General features: G+C 46.8%; 1 long non-coding RNA gene across 2 annotated transcripts in view; it reads left to right on the forward strand.

Annotated features, from left to right (window-relative positions):
- LOC129052850 (uncharacterized) overlaps nt 1-11899 on the forward strand; it is a 75732-nt gene extending 63833 nt beyond the window's left edge. The window contains exon 4 of one of the 2 annotated variants that reach the window (XR_008517972.1): nt 11337-11899. This is a non-coding gene — a long non-coding RNA (uncharacterized LOC129052850). The remainder of the gene's footprint in view (nt 1-11336) is intronic. The other variant, XR_008517971.1, reaches the window with a different exon arrangement.
- The last annotated feature ends 1026 nt before the right edge of the window (nt 11900-12925 follow it).

Raw genomic sequence — 12925 nt, forward strand, 5'->3', positions numbered from 1 at the left:
GCTACAAACAGCAGAGAAGTCCCAAACTACAAGGACTGATCATTGGTGCAAGTGATATTGATTAAGAAAAATTTGAGGTGAAAGTCCCCAGTATCATAATGCAGAGATCCTGGCCTGGACAGGCTAAGGTGAGAAAATCTCCACCCTTCAGTACTCAAGTAAGGTGCTACTACATAGAGAGAACAGAGCACTACAATAAAGACTATAATCCTAAGGACCAAGTTCAGGGATGAGCCTACCATGAAAAAGTACAAAGGGATTACTAATTATTTTCTCCTTCCCCTTTTATCCCACCAGTTCCAGGTTAGAGTTCTTGCTCCCTCAATCATGCCCCCCTCCACAAGCACCCCACACAATCAGTTTGCTACTAAGAAGAAAAATCCCTGGGCGCTCATTCTGGAGTATAGATGCTGAAGTTGTAAGGACCTGGTTTGAACCCTGACCAGAGCTGAGGCTGGGTGAGGCCAACAAGATGCCTAGGGTGCACAATATAAGGGTCAGCCCTTGCTCGACCCTGAGAATGAGGGTCTTCTTGCCTTTGGTGCCCTAAGTACCTCTGATCCTGACTGGTACTAATTGTATATCTTGGGCAAATAGTTTAAATTCTCTAAGCCATAGTTTCCTGCTCTGAACAATGGGAATAATATACATACCTACTTCAGAGGTACTAATCCTATAAAGTGATAGTCCAGCACTGAATTCATAGTGAATACTCAGTAAAGTTTTAACTGTTACAATTAAATCAGAACCAGGTTCATTTTTGCTAACAGTGCCATTGTTGGAAACTTGGGTGACCCTGAGCAAAAATTACTGAAACTCATACCTGTACTTGCTCCCACCCCAGTTTTATGCCACCTAATCACATATTCATCCCTCTCCTCACCATTCCCTGGACAACTCAGTTTGAGGCTAAATACTAGGTTTCACCTTGGCCAGCTTTGGCTATGATGGGCACAGTGCAGCCCACCTACCCAACTCAGAATCTCATCCCTAACACTCTCAAGGTCAGGCTTCTGGTCTGCTTAGGGCAGCTGGACTACCAGCCTTGGGTGGGGATAGACGTGAAATAAATCAATAAGATGGTCCCCCAAGGTCCTACTTACCTGTAAAGCCAGAAAGAGATCCACAGAGACAGATGGATGAAATAAATCAGAGTTGTGGAGACATATTCCAGAATAAACTGGAGTTTTCTCCCCAGACAGAGTAAAAAGCTAAGCCCCCACACATTCTTCAAAAGTAAAGTATCATTCATTTCCTTTGCAGTGCATCACCAAGATGTGGTTGGGTTGGCTCATTATGTTCTGATCATTTTCTCTTCCTTCCCAGCCCAGAGTGTAGAGGAGAAGTGGGCAGCGTCTTGTATACAATCTTGATCTCCTCTTCTCTTCCTTTCCCTTCCTTTTTCATCTCCCTCTCTCTCCTCTCCATCATGTACTCATGAAATTTATGTGGTATCAGCAAAATGAACAATGTGCACTAGGATTTTTTTAACTTTTTAATATGGAGAAATTGAAACATATACAAAAATAGATAGAACACTGTATAATAAACTCTCATGTACCCATCGCACAGTTTCAACAATTGTCAATTCATGATCAATCTTTCATACTCTCATCCACTCCTCCTGTCCCTGTATTATTTTAAAACAAGTCCCAGACAGCATATTACTTCATCCATAAATATTTCAGTATGCATCACTAAAGATACAACCTCTCTGTTTAACAGCAGTAATAGCACTCTCACACCCCAAAATTAACAAAAATTCCTTAATGTCATCAAATATACAGTATTCAAATTTCCAATAGTCTCAAAAACGTCATAAAAATAATTATGATACATAGTTTGTTTGCTTGAAATCCAGATCCAAGTAAGCTTAGGATTTTTAATTCATCTTTACAGTTATTCTTTTCTCCTCTCGTGGCAACCTCTCTGGGGATGATTACATCATAGTTCTAAAATTCCTGCCCCCAATGTGCACATTGCTCGCTTTGCTGATACCACATAAATTCCATGAATACATCATGGAGGAAAAGGGAGGGGCTTAGCACACACTCTTAATTGTAGCCCATCAGACTGCTATGTGCTAGGGCTCAAACTGTCGACACATCATAAATTCACAGAATTCTCAGCAGGGGGTGGAGGGCTGGGACCCTTTTGATTGCAACCTCTCAGGGAACATTGTGTTCCCGGGTTCTGTCTTCTTTGCTAATTCAGCATCCATTCTGCCAGCACAGGGAGGGCTGGGGGACAGACTTGTTTCCAAAATGGACACTCTCTACCTCCCATGTGGTTTCTGCCTCCCATGTATTTTCTGCCTCCCACGTGACTTGCTGGCTCCCTCAACTCCTACAAAGTTCCCAGCCTAACCCAGACCCCTGCTCAACCAGCTCACTCCTCAACCCTTTGCACACGTGGTTCACTGCTCTATAATGGTCAGCAAGGGCCACTGGAGATTTCTCTAGGGCTCAGGCCCTCACCTTGGATGAGGAATACGTTGAGGGAGGGCCAGAGAGTGTTGCAGGAGGTATCTCTGGCACTGAAGCACCCCAAGGAGATATGCGACTGTAGCAAGGACTCTCCCTTCTCATCTGTCTTCCCACACTGAAACCTAGTCACTGCACCTGTGCTTTATGTGAGCACATTTCAGGCAACTGGCCCTCTTCTAGACTCCGGAACCCTCCAGAAACTAATAAATCAGCCACAGTCTTGCTCCTGAAAGTGTGGTCCTTGGACCAATAGCACTGGCATGCTTGTTGAAAACACAGAATCTGCCGGGCATGTAAGCCCAGCTACTCGGGAGGCTGAGTCAGGAGGATTACCTGAGCCCAGGAGTTCAAGACCAGCCTGGACAACATAGCAAGATTCTGTCTCTAAAAAAAAAAAAATGTTTTTTAATTAACTGAGTGTGGTAGGCATGCCTGCCATCCCAGCTACTCATGAGACTGAGGCAGGAGGATTGCTGGAGCCCAGGAGGTGGAGGCTGCAGTGAGCCATGATCATGCCACTGGACTCCAGCCTAGGCGACAGAGCAAGACCCCATCTCTAAAAAAAGAAAAGAAAAGAAAATGCAGAATCTCAGGCCCCACTCTAAGCCATCTGAATCAGAATCTGCCTGTTAACAAGATCTCCAGAAGATTCCTGTGTGTATTAAAGTTTGAGAAGTGTGGGAACAAGGCCAAGCTCCTGAGGAAAAAAGCTAGGGCCACTTTGCTGCATTTCAGAAGCAGTTCTGCACCAAGGGACACTTTTTAAAAATATGAAGGCAGGACCAGAGACAACTGGTCACTTTGTAATCAGCACTAATGGGTCTCAAAATGGAAAATGAGAGTCTTCTCTACTTGTACCCAAGGCACAGTGCCCAGCCCCCTCTCCCTACACCCACCAGTGCCCTTGGAGATCTCTGTTCATGGAGAACTTGCTTTTAAATGAGAGTCAATGGACCAGGTCGTGAATCTGTCAGATGCAGGAATTTCTGGTGCTCGTGACTGTTGTAATTAAAATCGTCCAAGTTGACTAAATTGGCCGAAAAGGAACCAGGCCCACGTGACTGCCGTTCAAAGGGGAGCAAAATAGCTCCTAATTTGTTAATTAAAAATATGAATGCACTCCACATGGAATGGCTGCATGTTAAATTCTATTCAGATTCCATTAGAAAACAAATAAGCTCTGGGCCCTGATTAGAGGGACCCAGCTCCCCCAAACCTGTGAGGATTTGGTTGGGCTTTTTTCAGAGAACAAATTTAGAGCTTGCAAAGACCTTGCAGAGAAGTCAAATTCCTGGGGAGATTTCTCTGGTAAATCAATCTGGTAATTAGAAAAACACGCCAATAGATTAGATCTGCTCTCTATTTCTTCATCATACTGATGAGACTGGTTCAAAAAAACATATACTTCCAGAGAGACTGGTGAGGCATTTCCTACCTGCTCTGAAATTCATCCACTATGGAAACTCATCTCCTGTGGCAACTGACAGCTTGGAGGCAGGAGGAGGGTAAAAGACAGACCAAAAAAAAAAAAAACAGCTGATAATGAGGGAAGAGGGGACAGAAGCCACACCTGATGCCTGCTTGGCCTGTCCCTTTCTGCCACTGGTTGCAAATTGTCTCCCCTACCACTAAGCAGCCATGGGCCAGGCAGCTGAGCCTCAGATTCGGTCTGAGAATAAAGGCTGGGTTGCGTGCTTTCCGAGGGACCTGCCAGAACATAGGTTCTGCTGTTCCTCAGGTCCCAAGTGTCCCTGAGGCTGCCTCTCTCAAGCTCTCCACCGCAGCTATTCTCCAAGTCCTGCCCACAAAGGGCCGATTGCTCTGAGGCAGTTTGGGGATTACTTATAGCCTGAGGCTGGATTGGAAAGGCTCTCTCCAGAGGAGCGGGGTTAATCTCTGCCTCCATGGGTTTTGTGCTTTCCTGAGGCCCAGGGTTTTCTCTAGCAAACAGTGGAACCCGCTGGCATTCTCTTCTCCATTGCCGCCCTGTCCCCTTCTTTCCTTGAATGGGTGGATTCTGCCTACCATGCTGCTCACCACCTAGCCAACATACAGTGTCTTGGAGCAGGCAGGGGCCACAGTGGGGGCCCAAGCAGAGGCGGCATGTCCTGGAACATTAGATGTATCACATGTTTACCCCTTTGGCTCGCTGCAGCCTGCTAAAGGCATTTATAATGGGGCAGCTTACCAAGCTCTCAAAAGTGAGAAACTGCCCAGCACCTCTGATCACACTGCCCTCACCTGGATGGGGCCAATCATGCCCTCTCCTGGGGGATGCAGATCACCCAGGGCAGAGCCTGCCTCCAAGGGCCTTCTGAGCAGCAAGTCAGTGTCCGCAGGGAGTATTTCTCTAAAACGGCAGCAACTCACAGCTGTGTCAGGATATATTTGTTTCATAGACTCACTGGTGTTCTTTCAAGGTGTTGAAACTGTGGCTTTGCCTTTATTAGAATGAATAATTATTTTAACACCATTTAAAGTGGGTCATCAGAAAAGGTGCTATCTATATGTCTGCTGTTTTCCACCAAGAGAGAAGCTGAGGAACATGGAAGTCAAGGGCATACGCTTGGAATTAGGCCGACTGGGTCCAAATTGCAGCTCCACCACTTACCATTGAGATGACCCTGAGCAAGTAGTTAATGTAGCAGATGCCGCCAGTACCCAGCTTGCATGTGCTCGGCACTCACTATTCCCATTCAAGCTGGCAGCTTCTTACTGCAAGAACCTGCAAGAAGCCAAGAGGGCATTCTCTGGCTGTGGGAGCAAATGCCACTTTCCACTGGGCAGGATGGAGGTGCCAAGCAAGTTGAGACTCCCAGGAGCAGTCTTCAGCCAACAAGGTCAGGAGTTGGAGGATAAATATCCCAGCTCCCTCACCCTTGGGTGCAACAGCTCCTTCTACACACTGTCTCCAGGAGTTCTCCAGCAGGATCGAGCTTCCGTTGTCCACAGCAGGAACCTGCTACTATCTCTCTCTCTTACTCTCGTCTTTTCCCTCTAGCACCCACTTCCTCCTGGTGCTTTCTGGGCTCACCACTTTTCATGTATCACTTGCAAATCTTGGATCAAGGTCTGCTTTGGGGGAAACCCCACCTAAGTCACTTTCACATTGACTTACCTATAAAATGGAGGCAATCACAGTACCCTGCTTATAGGAATTGTAATGAGGACTGAATGGGATGAGGCATGTAAAGGACTTAGCACAGTGCTTGGCACAGAGGAAACACTCCATAAGTTTCAGAAATTAATACTATTAGCAAATAGACTTAAGAATCCAAAAACTTCTTTCCAGTCTCAAAGTCCTCCCCTCACAGTCCCCACCAACCCAATTCAGAGTCTTGTTTATTCATTCATTTATATTTCACACACAAAAAGACAAAAATAAATGTTAGATGGCTTTGAGATATCATAGGGACTAGCCCCTCTTGACTTGATCTTTTGGAGGGCTATTTCTCTAGTCCAAATAATGAGATGGGAGGTTCCCTAGATGCCACATGTTTTTCCTGTGGTTCTCTAGCACCTCCAAGCTTGCACCTCTAGGTAGGATGCATGAAGACCACCACCTCTCACTTCTTCACTGGGAGAACAGAGAACTGCTATTGCTAAAACTCTCTGAGACTTGCAAAGTCCTGCCTTTCAATGCTTTTATGTCCTTTTATCTCCCCAGAAGCCAGCAGAGTCCTGGACAGCAGGAAAACATAAGCCCTGAAGGGTAGTGCCGAGTTCTATGGAGCCCCATCAGAGTTCTAGAACTTCACCACCCCCTCACCAAACTATACAGCCTAAGTCAGCTTTAGTGTATACACAGCCCCGCCTCCCCCAGAGTTCTAGTTCTCCCAACCATTGGCCCTTTCTTTTTTTTTTTTTTTTTTTTTTTTTTTTTGGTACCTGGCATGGGGTGCAAACCCACTGGCCCTTTTAATGGGCCAGGCACATGTCACCAACCCCAGTAGAGCTCTTAATCACTTATCCTCATTAACACTCTCGCTATCACTCAGTTGAAAGGGTGCCACATAACAAAACATCGCAAAACTCAGTGGCTTAAAACAATCACAAATGATTATTTATCTGAGGAGTCTGGGAGCTAACTAGGGAGATGTTTTCTGAGCTGGGGTCACTCACCCAGCTGCAGCCATCTGGAGGCTCTACTGGGGCTGGATGAATGTGCACAATTATCTCATTCATGGTCATATTGGCTGTTGCTGCTATTAGCAGGGTTGCTGAGGTTCTCCTCCCTGTGACCTCTCCACATGGCTGGCTTGGGCTTCCTCACAGCATGGCTACTGAGTAGCACATGGGAGCATTCTAGGAAGACAAACTCCAATGCAGGACCACTTATGAAGCCTCTGCATGATGCTTGCTAATGTTCCTCTGGCCAAAGCAAGTTACATGGATGTGCCTGCACACTGAGTGTGCCAAGGCATTATATAAGGGCGTGAGTACTGGGCATTGACTTACCTACAAAATGGAGGCAGTCACAGTACCCTGTGTACTGGTTCATTGGGAGCCAGCAATGTAACAGGTTACCACAGACGGCACAAGCTTCTCAAGGCCTCCTCAGTCAATCACTCACACAGTGTCAACCTCCTAGAATAGACAAGCAAAGAAACCAGGGGTATTCCATCACTGTTTCCCCATGTACCTTTTCCCTGATGGAGCTAACCCACTCAGCCTCACATATTTGGCCAAGAAGCCTCTGAGTTACTGGCTCAATTAGGATTCTTCTGTTGAAAGCCACAGAAACTCAATTCAAACTATCTTAAAAGAGAGAATTTATTGGTTCGTGTAACTAAAAAGTCGAGGCATTGGCTTCAGGTATGGCTAGATCTAGGTGTTCAAATTATGTCATTAATATTCATTCTGTCTCTATTCTCTTTCTCATTTATTGGTTCTGCTTTCCTCTGTGTTCATTGTCAGGAAAGCTTCTCTGAAGCAGTGACACATATATTCCATTGGCAACTCCGGGCTTGTATCCTATTACCTATTACCTTGGAAATTACAGCCAAAAGAGTGCTTCTCTTCTCAAATAGTTCCAACCAATGTCCCAGAATTAGGTTCCATTGACCAGGCTTGTGTCACATGCCTATCTATGATTAAATCACTGTATGGCTAGTGCTTGGCCTCTGCTGATGGGTCAAACCTGGGTCGCATGCTCACCCCTAGAGCTAAGGGTATGCACATCTGCCCCAACCAAACCTCATGCACTGAAACAGGAGAGAGATTATTTCTCAAATAACCATGAAGATGCTATTACCATATAAAGGGGAGGCCAAAACACAAACATCCTTTCAGGTTACAAAATAAATAGCTGAGCTAACGAAACCAACTCCTGGGTCTCCTCTGCATCCTTACATGTGCTCTCTCATGTGGGCATGTTTTTGACCATTTCAGTGCTCAGCAAGAGTCTTCCCACAGGGAAAGATATAAGAAGCAAAGCTCAAATCAGGAAATTTTCCTATTTGCTAACAACTCTGCTTCCAAGTTCTATAACAAGAAAGGTAAACAACTATTTAAAATAAATGCAGCACAATTGTTTTGTTATAATTATTATTATTATCATCATCATCTGGTGATTCTGAGTGTGCTATCTAGTCATTTCTGAGACCACCCGTTATCAAGAATTAATTCTTCCCAGGATTACACATGCTCTCTTTCTAATGATGGAGAACACCACAATGTATCCATATGAAATGCTGAGAAGTGGGGAAATTTCCTGCTGGTGACAGGGAACCTAGGGCCACAAGTTCTGTGAACTGTTATCTACAATGTTAAGCAGGACTGAAGCACATTGTAGCCTAGCAGGGAATCCCAGGAAGTCAAGGACATGACACTTTTCTTCAGCTGGTGCTAGACCGATACCCTCTCAGAGCAGGATGGGAGATAAGGAAAAATGGAAACAAAGAATGTGTGAGTTCATCACAAGATCATCACAAAGTGAGGGGCTCAGAGCACTGTTAGCAAAAGGGGGGTTGGCCCATTCTGCTCAGAAAGTTAAGACTTTGGTCCCCCAAGCTCCGCATGGGGAGCTCTGGAATTGGAATTGCCCTTCAGAGTTGTCCCCATAGAGCTGATATGGCCAGGCCTTTATACCATCACACTGATTAGTCATCAGACATGAGCTTCCCCAGGAAGGGGTGTGACCTAGGGCCCCTACCAATGAAGATGCTGAAGACTCAATACCACTCCCAGCAGCTGAGCCCACCAGTCCTTCCCTAAAGGGGACCTGGGGGGTACATCACAGTGCCTCCCTAAGTGCTATCATTTACACCATTCCCCAGAGAAAATACTAGAGATGTAACAAAAACAGTGCTTGTTACTACATCCTTATATGCCACAGATGTCTCCTGTAACATCTTAACCTTCAGGAACAAAAGGTTGTAGCTGAATGAGCTGCCAGAGATCAAACTTGTGTCTTCACCTCTACTTTATTTAGAGAAGTACAAGGGAATCTCTCTGGATCCCTTTGAGAACACGAGTCCTGACAGAGGCATGACATCATGCCACTCTAAGTGGAATGGACCTTCTGTGTTTAAGGATCAAAAGTGGAAAGCCACCAGGCCAATGTGGGCATCCCTGAAGCCAGCGTGTAAAGGGATTTTTGTGATTTAAAGGTGTGGGCCCAGTTCTAGATGATCAAGCTCTGTTGCCTGAAAAAGAGAGTAAGATCAGCCCTTTGGGGTTACAGGGCCTAAAGGAGGAGTGTCTGGACCCTCAGGAGCAATAGAGGGGGAAGGAGAATAGCTGGGGAGGGGACTTTGGGCCCCAAAGGTAGTGGAGGAGCCTGTTGTAGCTTGTTTCTAGCTTGGTTTGTGGCATAGGAGACTGAGAGGCCTATAGAGATGGAAGCAGGGATCATGAGGCTGCCCTGAACAGTAGCTGCATTTCCCCCAGAACATTCCACAAGACCCTCAAGCAGGCAGGCCACCACCACAGGTAGATCCCACCCATGTCTATGCATTAAAAATAAGTCCCATGAACGAGCAAATCTTCCAGTTGCCCTGGAAGTCACAGGCTGGCTGCTCCTCAGTCACAGTATCAAGCCCCTCTCATTCCATCCCACACCTCCCTGCCCCTGGTAGGTCTGGTTTTCTGGTTTGAGAGGGATTTGTGATAATGTCTCTGCCAAAAAACCTCTTCTGCTCAGTTTTACCCACAAACCTTTTAACGGAAGATGAGTCTTTTATTCCACAATATAGAGATGAAACTTGAATTGCAAATAATCCCAGAGGAGGCAACTCCTTTATCTGAATTCACACCAAGGTATAAAGGACAATGGAAAGAAGTGCGTCTAAAGGCAAAAGGAAGGGGCACTGATAGAGGGAGGGGAGAGGAGTAATAAGGCAGAGGAGTGCGGAATAGAACAGCTGTGATAGATTAAAAGCCATGATTTTCCTAGTCCCAGCCCTGATTAATACATATAGGTACAGTCTAATGTGACCCTGTTGGCCTGGACTCATGGTTCTCAACCATGGCCATACTTTACAATCCTCTAGGGAGCATTAAACAAAAAAAAATGATGCCTGGGCCCCACCCCAGACCAATTAAATCAGAATCTCTGGGGGTAACACCTGAGAATAGGTACATTTTTAAACTCCCCAATCATTCTATAGGACAACCTGAGTTAGTGTATTAGTCAGCTGTTGTCGTGATACTCCCATGTAACAAACAAACTCCCAATCACCAGTAGCTTACAACCACAGACATTTGTTTTTCTCACTCACAGATTTGCAGATCAGCTGCAATTAATTTCAGCTGGCACCATCGGACTCCTCTCCAGATTGTAAACTGGGTTTAGATCTGCTGTACTTTGGTCATCCAGACAAATGGCCATGCAGGAGAAGTTCTCCCCAGGGTGATGGGTGGAGCATAAGAGGCCAAGCCAAACCATGCAAGCATATGGAAAGCCTCAGTGTACATCACAGCCATTAACTTTCCACTAGCCAAAGTGAGTCTCATGGTCAAGTCTAGCATCAAGGAGGTAGGAAATATAGCTGACTCCAGTAGGAAGAAGCACAAAGTTACATGGCAAAAGCTATGGTTGTATCATTTCCTAACAGGGAGGGGGTCAGAATTGGAAATAGTAAGCTGATCTATCACAGTTGGGAACCATTAGCCTACAGGCTAAGGATTCATTCTTCTCCCAAGTGATTTCTGTAAAGGGATCCTGCTGTTTATGGGGTTCAGGTTCCCCACTTATTACCTGTATACCACGAGCAAGTCACTTAACCTCCCTCATTCTCAGTCTTTCAGTGTGTAAAATGGGGATGGTAATTCCTAACCTGCCTCTATCAAAGGGCCGGAGAAAGGGGAAAGTAAATGAGTGCATGTGAGAACACACTGCTTTCTCTCTGCCTAGCCTCAGTGAGAAAGACCATTGCCACATATAAAAGAGTTGAATCAAAAGTCAGGGACACAGTGAACAATCTGTGTACATGTCTATGTTTGTAATTTAGAGTTCCTAAAGGTGCCTGGAGGTGAGTCAAGAGCCTGAAGCAGGGCCCTGAGCCAGCATCTCTCAGCCTGGCATGGCCTGGAAGGCCAGTGAGGGTCTGCCCTCCCCGACCTGGAGGCCTTGACCTAAGGCAGCAGATTCTGTTGAGTCATCTACAAGTCTATGAAGCACCTCCCCATCCCCCCTTCCCAGCTGAGGCTTTCATTTTCCTAGCTGCCAGTGTCAGCTGCTGAAGATGTGAGCATCCTTGAGATTCTGAGATGCTGAACATCTCCCCTTCTTGGGATTGCAACAGAGTTGGTTTCAACCAAGGTCACCTCCCTTCCCATGGACAGCCAGCTTCCGACGACAGATGGATGCTGGAGTATAAACACACTGCCTCCTTCCTTCAATTTCAGGACAACTCAGCAGGGATATCCCAGTCCCAGTGGTCCTCGTGGGATCAGCTGACCTTCCAGTGCAATCCCATCCCAGTTCAACTTCTCTGCCCAGTTCGGCCTCCTATATCCCTTATAGGTATTGATCCTATTCTCCCTGATACAGCTCTCCTTCCCTGCAAATCTCCAACGACAGCCTGCTTCCTGGAGAACCCGACCTAGGACAACACACCATGAGGAATAGTCACAGAGTTCTTTCCAGACCAGACTGAGGGCATTTCAACCTAAATCAGAGACCATCTTGGAAACCCCGAGGGCCCATCAGCCAAAGGGGCCCTCCCCCAGCCAACAAATCTTAGCCACTGGCCACAGACCACAGGTCACTGGAATGTGTGGTGTGGTAGTGTATTGTGTGACATCAGATGCTAGACTCGATCAGAAAAGAAAATAGAGTCCTCTTCAATAGAAGGACTCCAGCTACAACTGAAGTTGGAGCCCCCAGGATGCCCCCTCCCTGCTATTTGTGCTGCGAGTGTGTATTTGCGTGTGTATTTGTGTAGCTGGAGTGAATAAATGTTTAAATCAGTGTGTCAGTTATAATTAGAGCGGCTCTCCCTTCTTCATCGCGGAATGATTCCTTCATGCTTAACGCCTGGAATGTCATTTTCCACTGTGAAATCCTTATTCTTCAAGGCCTAGTGCCAAAGTCGGCTTCTGATGCACTTCCCCCACCCACTCGCAGCTCCCCATCCCCCAGACTGGAGCCAGTCTCTCCCTCAGCTGCAACCCTGGCACTTGTGAGTTGCACTCAACATCCTCAGCATCTACTCTCCACCCCACATCTCAATCTCCTTGAGGGCAGGGGCCGTGGCCGCTCTTCCCCTCAGTGCTGGTTACACAGGGGGTAATTAATCCAGACCAATGAATGAAAAATGAGGCTGGGGGAGAAGCTGTGAATTCTGGCCATGCCCCCAGAGAAAGCACCCTAACCAGGTGTCTGGGGGTGCTGCCCATAGAGGTTTCCTGGAGCTATAAGATTCCCGGCATTCAAAAAGGAACAGACCCGCCCCTCCTGTGCCACACCTGGCCCCACCCCACACTTGGTTAGTGACCCTCCATGCAAAGTATCTGGTTTCCCCGGCACCTGGGAAAGGGCTGGAGAAGAGCTGCCCCCACCCCACCCCACCCCAGTGTGAAAGAGGGGTGCCCCAGACCTCTATTCCCTCACTCTTTCTGCACTGGTTGGCTACACAGCTAGTGACAGGTGCCACCACTTTGGACTGATGAAGCAATGTGTGATTGGAACTGATCAAGTTATCAACATACAGTTTGATGGGTGTTTGGAGCGGGTGTTAACCTGGGGGAAAAGCCACTGATTTTCACTGGAAGTAAGCCTAAGCAGAAAGGCTCACCTTGCTGAAGGAGCTTTCCCTGCCCCCACTGCAGCCCCTTAACCCGCTCCCTTCCCATCCTTGGGGAGGGTCTCCAGGGAAGGCATGAAAGGTGGGAGGAATGAGGCACGGCCAGATCCTTGCTAATCCTCTCTTAAAACTGCAGCTGAGGCAGCCAAACGTGCCCGCCCTCTGAAGGGCCTTTCAGACAGTAGCGTG

This window comes from Pongo abelii, chromosome X (assembly GCF_028885655.2).
Source record: "Pongo abelii isolate AG06213 chromosome X, NHGRI_mPonAbe1-v2.0_pri, whole genome shotgun sequence".
Lineage (NCBI taxonomy): Eukaryota > Metazoa > Chordata > Mammalia > Primates > Hominidae > Pongo > Pongo abelii.